This window comes from Ruditapes philippinarum, unplaced genomic scaffold, assembly GCF_026571515.1.
Source record: "Ruditapes philippinarum isolate M1 unplaced genomic scaffold, ASM2657151v2 ctg5193_1_1_1_1, whole genome shotgun sequence".
Taxonomy (NCBI): Eukaryota; Metazoa; Mollusca; class Bivalvia; order Venerida; family Veneridae; genus Ruditapes; species Ruditapes philippinarum.
Genome location: NW_026856420.1, coordinates 21039 through 36352, shown reverse-complemented (window position 1 = coordinate 36352; position 15314 = coordinate 21039). Strand labels below are relative to the sequence as shown.

The following is a 15314-nucleotide window of genomic DNA, read 5'->3' as shown; positions in this document are numbered from 1 at the left end:
AAGGTAAGACATTTTTTGTACAATTATAACCTTTGAGACCTTTGAGTAGCTCTAATTTACCTGATTATAGACTTTAAAGCTTAAGCTTAAGAATCAATACACATATATATAAACAAAATCCGTAAATGGTATATTGTTTCACCGATAACTAATGGCATCTGTAATTCCTTTTTCTGCAGGGTAATTTTGCCATTATGGCATAATATTGCAGAAGCTTATAAATAATAACATTTTTGGAAAGTAATTTAGCATAGCAGGCTCATGATAACTTTGCCAGTAATCAACATATGAAAGGGGGTGTTCAGTTATTTCCTTTTTTTTTTCTCCATTAATTGATCATTTTCCAGCAATTATGTAATTATTTGTAATATAGTTACTGTGCTTAGGGAGAAGAAATTGGTGCAATTAAAAAGTTTCCTATTTCTGATGTGTAAAACTGTAATAGTTTCTGAGAAGCCTATCAATTATGATGGTGAAAAAACAACAATAACAACATTTGTGGTTGTTGTTATATGACTATTATTTTGCATTTCTTTAATTACTGTATATGGAAAAATGTCTCTATTTACGAGATATTTATGTGACTATTATTTGTGTTACTGTTAGTATTTCATGTCCAGAGTATACCCTGTTTTGTTTCAATCTCAGCTATATTTAAATGAAATTAAAGGATTAATATGAGCCGTGCCAAGACAAAACCAACATAATGGGTTTGCATCCGTGCAGTCTGATCAGGATCCATGCTGTTAGCTATCACAGTTTCTCTACTTGTTATAGGGTTTGTAAGCGAACAGCATGAATCCTGATCAGATTGCGCGGATGCGCAGTTTTTTTGCGGTCTGGATCCATGCTGGTCGCAAACCCATTATGTTGGTTTTGTCGTGACGCGGCTCAATTATTATTTCTTAGAATCGAGATATTATCTGTTAAAATTTTACAACATGCTTGTGCAATATGGGGTCACAAACCAATTTTGTAAAAACTTTCACCATGTCACTTGTATTTTAATTTTAAAAGAGAGTCAATATTTATAACCTTTCTTAGACTGCTGATATCACAATATTTTATAAAAGTTCAAGTCATGATGATTTGTTTAATATTAATAAATGTATTCCAGAGAGAGAAATCAGTGAATGATCAATGTCTTTATAGTCTTTAATTTTCTTGGTAAATGGTAAGGAGATAACTGACTTTGTGATCCATTTCTGGTGATCAATTTCTTGTAATCAGACTGTCTGATGTCTCACATGCTGAGAGTTTCGTTCAATCACGTATGTTGAAAAAATGTCAGCATAAGATTAATCTATCTTCTTGTTTTATTCACATGCAGTTACAATATTTTCATGTGATGGCGACAGTATCTAATTATCTTTGAGCTCGAAGGAAAATGCTTTACCCCCACGAACCCAGCATAAATTGATAAGAAAGCGTAATAGAGCTTGTATTGATTGGATGAGGAAAACTGTAATAATAAATTCTGACTATGATTTTATGTTGTTTATCATCCCAGTAATGGTCCTCTTTTGGGAAGCAATTGACAATTTTCTTAAAAAAAACAAAAAAACAAAAAACAAACAAAATTTTCTTAGATCATTGGAGATTGATGAAAATTTACGTCCCTGTACTAGATGAAAATTTACGTCCCTGTACTCATATTGCATCCATTGTAGTCACATTATGTCCCTGTCATTGTATTGCTTTTGCAGCGGTTTGATAATGCTCAAGTGCCATCTTCTGCCTTTTATTAGCCACCCATATTTGCCATTAGGTTTTATGTACAGTGTTCAATTACAACTGGCAAATTTTAGTGGCTCAAGACCATAAATATTATTCATTAACAGTTAATGAAACCAAACTGTGTTGATGAACAGTCTATAAATACTTTAGTTTATCAAGTCACAATTACCTTTCTTTACTCAAGCTCTTGGTCAATGAATGAGATGCCAAAATGAAATATTGATTGATTGATCAATTGATTGATTATTGAATTTTTATAATTACTCAGAGACTGTAGTTGTCTTTGATAAACAAACTTTAATTGATCATTAGTAGTTGTTCATGTTATCTAACATTGTATAATTACAAAAACAATGGGTTGTCAATGTAGTTATTGCATGATCAACTTTGGGAAATAATCTTGTGATGTATTTTCGTATTGATCAAATCAGAAATAATTAAATCAATTCAATTCTGATATTTGTGCAGTTATCATTTGGCATTATAAATCTATCCTGTTTTCAAGATAATAATTTGAAGCTATAATATTGCAGATCTGACTATGATATACCCACATATTCGGAAACAAAATGCTTCAATAAGTAAAAAGGGATGCAAACAATAAAAAATGCCAAAAATATTATACATCATTCCATGTATTTTATTTAAAATGATTTGCAAAATTCTCTTATAAATTTGTTATCACCTGAAGAAGATTGATTGTTAAAGTGGGAACATGTTGTAAGAAGAGTCTGTCTCATTTGATCAATAAAAAGATAGCCACAGGACATTTAGGTAGACATAAAAGCAACAGCCCTTTTGGCTTATTTTTACCCATTGGTACTTCTTTTCCACCAAGATTGAGAAAAATGTTTATTGGGATAATAAGTTAGGTAAAATGATGCTCAACTAAATAAAGAAAGAGAGGCAATTATTTGCTATACAATTTTATATTTTTTGTGAAGCTATTGAAAGAATTCTGTTATATATTTACGAAAAGTATCACCTACATGCTTGCATATTGAATTTAAGGCAAAAATGTCTCTGGAAAAAAATTTGATGTTTCAGTAAAGTGAAAATAGCAGTAATAAGGAAAAATAGTTGGGAATGTCGAGATGAAGGAAAAAGAAAAAAAAGACATCATCAAATCATCAGGGTAAACAGTTTTAGTTACCTTTGTACAACATGATATACACAATGGTTAGGTTTTTATACAACATTACAACTGCATGTGAAAGTGAGACATGAGGATGTGTATAAATACAGAAAATGCTGGAATTGGTTCAAATAAATTGACATCTGACATGCCTTGTTTACTATTCACAAGTGATTTACAAGTGATTGATACATTATGTCTATAGAAAACAAACATTCTCTGTTTTTTTAAAATCAGAAACATAATATTTAAATTAGGGTATTCATATAACTTATTTGAGATAATAAATGATTTCCAGGTGTTAATTGTTGCACTGTTCTGCATTTGTCAGGATATTGATAAGGTGTAAAGTTTCAATTTTTCAAATTATTGAAGCTGTATAGTATGTATGTTCTTATTAAGTAATGTAACACTTTAGCAACCAATAAGAATGTGTTTATAGAATTGATAGGAAATACAGTCAAATTTGTGAAAATTACCTTAGAATACAGAATACCTGTAACTGAAGGGCACCTTTTCATTTTGCAATTTAACCTTACAGTGCTGGAACTGGAAATGCAAATTTAGCCATCAACATTTAGCTTAGTATGAAGTTGTTAGACCTGAACATCAGTTAGTCTGACCATCTATGTGAGTCTGACCGACTATGTGAGTCTGATCATTAGTTAGTCTGACCATCTATGTGAGTCTGACCGACTATGTGAGTCTGATCATTAGTTAGTCTGACCATCTATGTGAGTCTGACCGACTATGTGAGTCTGATCATTAGTTAGTCTGACCATCTATATGAGTCTGACCGACTATGTGAGTCTGATCATTAGTTAGTCTGACCATCTTTGTAAGTCTGATCGTCAATGTTAGTCTGTCCGTCTATGTGAGTCTGACCATCTGTTGGTCTGATTATCAATGTTAGTCTGACCAATTTGTGTTGTTCTGACCATCTAAAATGTTATTCTATGTTAAGTCTAATCTATGTTAGAAATACTACAATAAATTTAAGGGGTAACAATAGCTGGTACAATTTTAATTAAAAGAGCACCTGTAAGCCAAGATGTTTTCTTCCTTAATATCCAAAGACTGGTCCACCTAATGGCCAGGTTTGACTGTATAAAGTAGAAGATTTGTTTGTATTTTTGTTCATAATTACTTCTAATAGAGGCACCTTTATAAATTAATGATGTTTGGGGCGGGGAAAGGGGGGTGGAACATTAAAACATTAATTAATGTTTTGAATTTCCTGTCATTATATATTCATGAGTTTCTCAGGTTCTTAATTGATTTTATTTAAAATTAGCACTTGAATGAGTGGTTTTAGTATCAAATTCTTCCAATTATGGAACAAGCTCCAATATTTTAGATTAATTATTTTAAATAACTGTCAGAACTCTTAAATTATTTTGGGGGGGGGGCTATTTTTTTATTCTGATAAAGCCTCACCAGGTATTGAATGTTTAAAAAAAATACAATTACGCTTGTGACAGATTTCTAAACAATCATTTTACACTTTTAATAAATTATTCAACAAATTTTAGAAAATAACAAAGAGAATTGCTTTAATTTGTTTACTGGCTTGCAAGTTGTAATTTAAAATGAATACTTAATTCATGAATAAAATTTAGACTTTATTATAATTAGATTATGGCCCAGATGTATGAGATGTTGCCAACAATGTTAAAATATTTTATTTAGCAATTGAATTTTATATTAAGTTGTTTACATAGTGATTACCTACAAGAGGGCTTTTAAAGATGAATTTGAGTTTGTAAAGGGTAGATTATACTTATATTTAATATCTAAACATTGATAGATAAAAATTTATTCAAACAGAAAGGAGATGTATTGATTGAAATACATGCATGTTAATTTACGCTATGCTCATCTTCAATACAAAAGCCATATAAATGTGTATTTATCTGAGAGAGTATATCAAAGAGAATGACAACATAAAGTAAGATTGAGTTTTAAGTGGTATTTTAATTTCTCTTTATTATTGAAATCAGGGATTGATCACCATGCACATACCTTACAGAATCTACAGCCATACATGTATTTTATAAAGCTATTTTTTAAACATAGTAAAATTAGCATTATAGAATAACATTCTTTAAATAATATTATAATTACGCCTTTGTAATTTGTTGGGTCCATTAACTTCTTGATTCTGTGAGGCTCCTGCTTCACTGTGAGTGTGTGTTAAGCTATTATACTATTCTTTCACAGTGTTTCATATCATTTGTGGAGAAGTTGACATACACTTTATTATGTTTCACAAACTTATGAAAAACCCTTGGATTTCATGACTGTCTTGAAAAACCCTTGAAAATGACATTTTTCTAAAACACTAAATGAAAACCCCTTAAAAATTTACTGAATGATCTTGACAAAACTCTTGATGATTTAAAGTTTTTAACGAAATTGTTAAAAGATGGAACAAAGCTATATTTATTTAATTTATGTGAGCGATAAAGTTATAATAATTGCATCTACTTAATATAGTTTTGGCCAGTATCACTGTAATGTCACTGCTCTATAATTCCCCCCACCATCATTACTATATATTGGACACTTGACTGTAATATGATATAGCTACATAGCATCCTAAATTTTCAACAAAAAAAATATTCATCTGCATCAAAACACTATGATAACTTAAAATAACATAGTGTCTTTTTTCAACAAAAATATTCATTTGCATCCAAACTTGTAATTGGTTTCCCAATCAAATTTGGCTGTATGACCAGGAATTGCGCTACCATAAGGTATTAAAAGAACATAAATTTAAAGACAAAAAACAGACATGCAGACAATTGTTGTAATGTATTCTGCAATAAGATCATTGATCTTGGGAAATTATGGGAACATTGCACCTGGGAAAGTAAAAAACATCTTCATCGGGACAAACTGCATCTATTATACTGATGAACAAGATGTGTTTGGTAAATTAACAATAGCAATGATGGCTTATTTTATAAATATATTCAATGACATTGTACACAGTGATATAAACTAAAATAAAATTAACAGCCATACAATTCCATAAAACAAACAATAATATATTCTCAAAACATATGAGATATTTTAACAAATAAAATGAAATTCTATGAAATTTAAAATTAGTTAAATTGCTACAGTAAAATATAAAATACTGGTATCTAAAATATTGATTTAGAAAACTCCAAATAAAACTTGGTGTCCTTCCTACCACAAAATGAAAATCTAGGAAGTCACAAAATTACAATCTCATAACTTATATACTACTTAAAACAATATGGAACTCATTTAACCCTATAATCTACTAGCCATGTCTTTTATATTCAATGTCTAATCGTTACATTTATTTAAGATTGGTTTCTTAATATAGAAGTAATTCCTTTATTATAGGATAAATTGGTTTTCTTCATGACCAAGAATGTTTATTTTCAAGAATAAATCTTGTTAGGATGTTAGGAAAGCTGTTCCTCTTTAATGATAGGAGCCCTGGCAGTCTTGACAAGTGAACAAATTAGTGATGGTGTCAACTGGAAATTATTTGCATATTTCGGGAGGAAAAAGACTGAGAGGGTATAAATCAATATGTCACAAAAGGGGAGGAACATTTGGCTTGCACTATTTTTATATAATTGCATGCGTAACTTACTTTAACTGCAATCATTCTAAAGAAACTTAACTTATAAAAAATGAATTAAGAGCAATAAAAGAAAGGGGTGTTCTTGGCATTCAGTTGTGAAAAAGTACTCTCTATTTTGATTTTCCATCATGAAAGTTTCTTGTTGACAGGATAGACCCTGTTAATGAGTTTTCCAATATTGAAATATCAGAGGGTGCTAATTGCAGCAATATTTCCTGATAAGTACTTCTTGACAGGGGCAATTAGCATTTTCATGCTATAACAAGAAGTTCTAGAAAGTCTCAAGGGAACTGTGAAATCTGTGAAAATTTTGGACAAAACATTGTAATAATAATAAAATATGCTTTTTTTTGCCATTTTCTTATCACAGTATGATTTGACCTCTTTTGTTGACATTTTCGTAATTATAAGTCTGTAAATGAACACTTTAACTTAGTGAAAGGTTAAATTTAACAAGGACTGATATGAACTGATTTGATGCCATTGGCAAATAATTATAATATTGCATGCAGAAAGTGCTTAACCCAGGTGAAATGTATCATGTTTTATCATGAAATAACATGAACTAACATGGCTCACAGGTCATGGTTAAGCCATGGTTGACCATGTTATGTTAAATGGCCACAAACATGGTTTCTGACCATGGTGTGACCATGGTCATTAAGGTTACTGACCATGGTGTAACCATGTTCAAAAAGCTTCTTGTGTTATTTTTGTTGTTTATGAGATGTAAAACTTCAAAACATTTGCTCAGTTTTCTTTGAATCTTAAAGACTATTTAATCATCAGACTGTCATGTTTCCTTTGTTTAGAAAGTGTCAAAAGCCTGTTGTAAAAGAGCACAAAATTCATACATTTTTAGCTAGACTTTTTAAAGAATAGTTGGGCTCAGTACCCTACATGTACATGTTCTCCCTAGTGTAGGTGTCAGCATGACACTTTTTGGGTCATTTTGTACTAAAAAAAAGAGTTAGGGAGTGATCAGAAAATTTGCACACAAGTTTAGGTTCAGACCGTCATCAAATGGTATACATGTACAATTAATGTCAGGAAAATATTTCTAATCCTGTCATATCAAATAACCTCACTGAACACCCTTTGTATTAATAAGGGCATCCCCCTTTATCTCTCTGATGTACCTATTCCTTTTTAAAATGGTAGTGAACTAAATTTGATTTTAGATGCAATGTTCAAAGAGTGAAGAAAAAAATGATGCAAACAGGGATCTTTTGAAACAAAAAAAAAAACATGTGCCTAATTATTTTCAGTTTTATGGATACCTTTTTGGTCTTAGAACATCAATGTAATGATAAGGAAAGATAATAAGAAAAGATCTACTGAGCCGGTTTTATTACTTCTTTTATTGTTCCATAAAAATATCAGGTAATATTTTAACATGATGTATCCATACTTATACCTGTGTTATCATAATGTGTTATCGTTGGTTGTTCAATATTGGTAGACCACAGTGCCATCAATGTTGAGCCATTGCGAGGTAATAAGACCGGTATATCTGTGGTAATTGTGACAATAATGGCATGCCAGCCCCATTGTTAGTGTCAGGCAAGGCAATTAGCCTGTATATCAGTTGTTCAGGGGGACATTATTGGAAGACCTATGCCATCATTAAAGATTCAGGTTAAAGACAGTATATCTGAGTAATGAAGGGGGACATCAATGGCAGACTTATGCCATTGTTACAGAGAAGGGCAAACGCCATTTGTGAAGGGGATAATAATGGCAAAACTATGCCAGTACTAAAAAGTTAGGCAAGGAGCATGCATATCAGTTTTGAAGGGGACATTACACGAAATAATGCCTTTGTTACAGAGTCAACCAAGATAGCCTTTACGTCATTTGTGAAGGGGACATCAATGGCAAACCTATGCCAATATTAATAATAAAAAAGTTAGACACGGAGCCTGCTTATCACATTTATCAGCTCTGAAGGGGAGCAAGTAAGTCTGTGTGTTGTGAAGTAATTCTTGGTCTGGTATCAGAGGCAATTGAGAAATTAATGTGCGGTATCAGCCAAGTTTGGCAAGACAACAGTGACGGTTGCTAAATTGATACTCTTTTAACGGATGTGCCATCTTTTAAGCCAAAAATGAACCAATTTGAAATTAAAAACAGTACAATAACGTTACAGAAAGAAAACTTAATAAGATAATGTGTTGGTCCAGTAACCTTGGAAAGTACATTTTGTATAATAGCTGGTGTCTGCAGAAGATGGTAGTAGAATGTGAAACAAGGATCTTTACCTTGTTGGAATGCATGTACATCCTTTGTAGAGAGATTTATGTGGTATTCTTGGCTAGATGCTGAACTAAATGTCATTTTGTGTTATGAAAAAATACATTTTTCAGCTTAATGTACATATATAATATATAATATACATGTATATAATATGTAATATATATATTATAGACTTTATATATTGATCATACAATAACCATCTTTCCTTTAAGTGATGGTAGCTTTAAATCTTAAAGGTATCTGAGATTTAATATAACTTATAATGACCTTTAGTTAAAATTTGAAGTGTTCTTTTTTCAGTAAAAAGGAAACGTGAGTTTTTATTTAAGAAGGTTTCATAAAATGTCTTAAATAATATAGTTACCTTTTGTTGATATATATATTGAAAGTATTTGTATCGTTTTTCTAGTGAAAAAAATGACGAACAAAAAAAGTAACATTTATTCACTATTCATGAAGAAATTTTACATTTAATACTTATTGCAATATGTACAAGATAATTTTTTTTGAAAAGAATGTCGTAAAATGCATATTATGTTGAGAAAAAGTAAGCAATACTGTGTTAACTTACTTGTATTGCATAAGGTTGTTACCACAGTTCTGCATTATTTTAGCCCCTGATTTACTTCTGATATTTCCTTCCTGTGTTGGAAATTACGTATAGACAGGATTGTCTTTGTTGATTGTCTCATGTGATTAGATTTTTATATAATAGAAATCATATTAGTATACAGCCAAATTTACCGACAGTAAACAGCAAGGGAGATAATAAAATGTACTATCTAATGTAGGGGAGATAATTTCTTACATATTGTCATACTTGTAAATTTAGATAATAAAAGCTAGATCTAAGTCAGCTGCTGAGCAACTTTGAGTCCGGCCAGCCTTAAAACATCATTGCACAAATGCTTCACATCAGTTACTTCCCCTGATCAGTACAAAAACCACTGCCAACACAAATAAAATTATTTAGTAAATTTTTTTTTTCACTTTTAATGTTAAGTTTAATACTTTAATTCTAGCATTTTAGGTTAAGTTCTATCATTTAATTATGATGCTTAATGTTAAGTTTAATACTTTCTAGCATTTTAGGTTAAGTTCTATCATTTAATTATGATGCTTTAATAATGTTAAGTTTAATACTTTCTAGCATTTTAGGTTAAGTTCTTTCATTTAATTATGATGCTTAATGTATAATTAAAAAAAAAAAAGCAATGTGAAGAAAGTGATGTCTATATAATAGAAAGAATATCGAAACACGAGGCTATCTGATTTGTACGAGGGGTGTAGCCAAGTATTTTGATGTCCTTCCTCTTTTGTATCATAGTCAAACATATAAACATGTTCCCTGTTGTCACAACATGAAACTCCAGAAAAAAAAAGTAACCAATGAATGAGCATCTGAATATGATATTTCTATTGCTTTCCCTTTCTCTGCCATCCCAAAAAGTAAACCCAAGCAAAAATGACCGCATATGCTCTGGAGTGTGGGTATCTAATAACTGCACTCCATTTAATGCACTGTGCATGTATATGTATACGATGATTTGTAAACTATGATACAAATCAATTTTACAATTTCAATTCAGTTGAGGAATTTTACAGTATTTACCTCCTGTGCCAAAAGTGGAAGCAATTTTGGTGGTCAATATTCTTATGTATAATATAATTGACAAAATACGAAAAAATCAATATAAACAGTTGATTTTGGTGAATTGTCAGATTCTTTTATACTTATGAAGGAAAATATTATAACACAAATATGTTTAAAATTTGTATCAGTTTTCATAAAGATGATAGAATTATCAGAGACTTTTATCTTATCTTAAGCATATGACATATTGGGAATGACCCACAAAATGGCTGGACGGCCAGGGGTGGTAATAATGCTTTATGAAAAGCATCTATCTAAGGAACTGTTTCAATTCTTAAGCAAGTTATGTCCATTATAAAAATTGAGCAGTTCAGTTACAGTTAAAGTAGCAAAGAAGAAATTTTATTTCTGAAATTTAATTTCTAATTAATATTATTAATATAAATAACTAGAGGCTTATAATGGATCTTTTAACATGAATTTTCTGCTAAATATAATTATATAATTTTATTGTTACTTTGATTTATAGATATTTTAAAATTATAAACAAAATCTTTCTGTTTGAAATAAGGTTAAATAAATCAATTTAATTCATTATTTGGTTTTTATTTCTCATTGGCTAAAATTACACCAAGGTTTAAAAAGAAATTTTTAAGAAAAAAAAATCAGAGAAAATAAAAAGATGTAATTACAATGTACTTACCTGTTTGATTAAAAAAACAGTATCAGTAAATTTGTTAATCATCGCAGGTTTCTTGATTATTTTTTTTTCCGCAAGTGTGTGTTCAGCGTAGATTTTCCTGAATGTAAGTTATCCTAAGAATAATCGCAATAACAAGATTTCTCGGTAACTAGGTATCTCTATAACAATGTATTGTACTGAACATTCACTTACTGAATGCCAACACATTACTGAAGATTCAACTGTTATTTTCAGTGTCTTGGATTTGGTCTATTTTGTAGATATTCGTGTTGTTGTTTTTTTTTTCATTTTCGTTTTCCACCTGTAATCATTTATGTAATTAATATGCTAAGGACATTTATAAAGGTGCATTATAATTGTTGCAATTTTTTGCCCATGGATTATGTATGGAATTATTGAATCTGTGTGATTTGGAAGCTTGCATTTGCTATAATACAGTTCTTCTGGATGACTTGGATCGTGATCTTATTTTCTTGGATCTAATTTTGTCTTGTTGGTGTGTATTGAATAAGGTGTAATTATTTTTTCCAGTGAAAGGAGAAAGTATTGCAAATGATTAGATATATTGACTTTGTGACAATCATTGGATTTGACCATAACTCGCACATTAAAAGCATCCAGGAATAAAGTAGTCATAACAATGTATTTGTTATTGTTATTTTTTTCCTTGCTTGACGGGATTTCAGAAAGATTTTTCCTCATTTAAAGAGGATTTAAAATCCAATATCTTTTAGTTAGATTGTGTTAAAGCTTGACATTGCAAGGGGCTTAAGAAACATTACAATGTAATTGCCTGAAATGATTGGAAATTTACGGAAAATTTTTATCGGCACTTTTCTCAGATAGTGCCCAATCACTGACAACTTTGTTATCATTTTGATAAAGCATTATAATAGGACATCGTTTTCATATGCTATATGTATTTTGTCAGTGATGTTATTGATTGACTTAATTAGACTAAAAGCTTTAGCTTTCGAAAGTGCCAGAATATTATAGATGATGTTAGATAATGTATGAACACTTCAGGGAAATTGTCAGAACTATTTAAAATGCATTATTATAGACAAAGTGGTTTCCACAGAGAGTAAAAAACTTCACATTGCACCTTATATAAATCATGATAAATCGCCAAGGAAACGAGTAAGAAAACTTCATCTTATTCAACTATAACTATATAATGTAGATAATTTCAAATTGCTTACCATTATGAATGTGGCTAGATATATATATTCTTCTCTTGGTACTGCCATATTTAATCCTTTTAGATGTACATTTTTTTCAAAATTCACTGATAGTTAATTTAGACAACATAGTACTTCAATAATTTTTCCAGAATCTTATATTAATCACATGTCGTCACATACAGCGGTTCCATTTCCGTATTTTAGCGAAAAAGCAATACATTCCATAATACTCTTCAATGTTGGAGGTTTTGGCACAGAGTAGCGAAAGTAATATCAAGAAAATCTGTCCTCCTGATTTGGATAGGATACTGTCAGCTCGCTCAGTTTGAACGTGCGAACTCGAGGACATAACAAGAGTTACTATATTATTTCATTAGAGATACGTCAATCTGAGATTCTCTATTGAGCTCCCGAGGATTATTGTCGGATGTATCAAAGTGTTGTCTACTTAAAAAAAAAGTTCCCGTTAACAGTGCAAAATCTAACGGAGAAGTATAGGTGATCCAAGCTTCTGTTAATCAAGATGATTTATCCCATCGGACATGCATAATTACAAATTGTGGAAAAATATCTGATATTTATTCCAGATTGGACTGATTTAAAAAAAAATTTATATAGGGTAGAGTAAATTTATATCAATAAAGAGTATCGCCACCGATTTACTTTAATTGTAAAAGTCAGGGATTCATATGAATAGTTAAAAAAAAGAAAGATCTTTTATAAAAGGGATACGATTCAGTGAATAGTAGTAGTTGAATATTTTATGAATATTTTACGTCATTAAGTAGATGGACTTATTTCTATTAATGAAAGTGGGATGTACGCATTATTGGCAAACATAAACACTGTGTTTATATAGGAATCAAGTATATACTCCATAGTTTTTATGTAAGAATAGTAACATACCTGTTTGTTTTCTGTGGCAGGTATATTTAGCAGCATTGGATAAACAAAAAATGTGTTATGAATGGAATTTTGTGTGTTTAATGGTGTTTTTACTATCAGATCATTTTCAGATATTGTAATTTGATTTATTCATTGATAGATTAGTGGCTTTGCATTTATATCAGCTATTGAAGATTGTGAGATATATGTGTGACAACACGCAAGGGTATGATTTAGGTCAGGTGTATTTATAACTTTCGTTTTGATCATCCTGAAAAGGTGTTTAAATAGATTAACGATTATTTATAAGTTAAGTAATGGTTGTAAAGGTCAAAATTAAGACTATTTATAGCAATGGTTTTAAAGGTCAAATGCAGGTCAAATTAAGATTGAAATTCAGTATCTCTGAAGGTGACTCTTCAAGCCAAAGTTTCTTGGAAATGAAAGTTTTTTGTTAGTGAAGATAAAAGTTCTAGGGGTCAGTTAAGAGTAAAGGTCATAATGAAATAAGTTAATGCTAATTATAGCAAAGTTTAATAAAAGTCAGTTATTGTTTGAAAATGTATTATGTATATAGTACTTTAATGAATTTTCAGGGTCAAAATTACATTTGAAATTTCAGGAAAGTAATTGTTTAAATTTATAGATTACGTAAAATAATGTTTCATTTTATTGGATCATTAGATCATTTCATACACTACAAATGTAACCATTCATAGGGAATGTTGGTGTATAAATTCATAGGAGAAATTGGTGAATCAATTGGTAGGAAATGTCAGTGTATCTTTTCATAGGGAATGTCACTGTATCAGTTAATAGTGAATGTTGGAGTATCAATTAATAGAGATATCATTGTATCAATTGATAAAAAATGTCAGTGATCTATTCATAGGGAATGTTATTGTGTCAATTCATGGGAGATGTCATTGTATCAATTCATAGGGAATGCCAGTGCATCTATTCATAGGGAATATCATTGTATCAATTCATAAGGAATGTTGATAATGTCAATTCATAGGGAATCTTGCTGTTTCACTTGTTAAAGAATGTCAGTATACTGATTTATAAGAAATGCCATTGCATCAAATCATAGGAAATATCTGTGTATCAATTCATTGGGAATGTTTGTGTATCATTTCAAAGGGACTCTCAGTGTATCAGTTCATAGGGAAGTTGGTGTTTCAGTTGATAAAGAATGTCAGTGTACTGATTCATAAGGAATGTCGTTGTATCAATTTATAGGGATGTCATTGTATCAATTCATAGAGAATGTTGGTGTATCAATTCATAGGGAATATCTGTATATGTCAGTGTATATGTTAATAGGGAATGTTGATGCATCCATTAATAGGGAATGTTGTTGACTATCAGTTAATAGGGAATGTTTGTGTATAAGTTCATAGGGAATGTCACTGTATCAATTTATATGGAATATCTGTGTATCAGTTCATAGGGAATGTCTGTTTATCAATTCATAGGGAATGTTAATGTATCAATTCATAGGGCATGTATTGTGTATCAATTCATAGAGAATGTTGGTGTTTTAATATATTAGAGAGTATCAGATTATTATCACTTGGGGAAATTTCAGTTAATTTACAATTTCATATGGAATTCATATTAGCTATGTTTATTTAAAGGAAATGTTACTGCAGGTTAAATTTATAGGCTATTATAAATGTCAGTATATCAATTCATAGTTTAATAAGGAATCTTATTGAATCTGCCTTAAGTGAATTCTTAAGGAATGTGAGACATAATGCATCATCTTGGATATTTAAATTGTTTTTTTTATAGCTCATATTTTATATTATATTTAATAATCATACAAACATTTGAATTTAAAGTAACTGAAGTTGATAGTCCAATTGCATTTGGTTTCTTTAAGTGTTATTATAAGAAGTATTAAAGTAGATATTCGTGTATGATGCTTTTAGAGAAATTGTAATCATAGATGTCTATTTCATACTTTGCTTGAAGTACAGAAATAGTGATTAGAATATAAAAAAGACCGACAACTGTAAGATATTAAAAATATTTGTGATAGTGCCAGAAAACATAAATGTCTTTCTTTCAGGATTAAACTTGTCTGTTTTAATCACTTCTTGTTTCTACTTTTTTGGAAAGCAGAAAATTAGCTGGAATTTCAGTATTCTATGTGAGTGTGTGTGGAATTATGTGACCATAAAACA

The 15314-nt window shown here is 30.3% G+C and overlaps 1 long non-coding RNA gene across 1 annotated transcript in view; it reads right to left on the bottom strand.

The window, feature by feature from the left end:
* Positions 1–14712, bottom strand: part of LOC132746476 (uncharacterized) — a 51327-nt gene extending 36615 nt beyond the window's left edge. The window contains exon 1 of the long non-coding RNA XR_009627984.1: positions 11054–14712. This is a non-coding gene — a long non-coding RNA (uncharacterized LOC132746476). The remainder of the gene's footprint in view (positions 1–11053) is intronic.
* Positions 14713–15314: the final 602 nt, after the last annotated feature.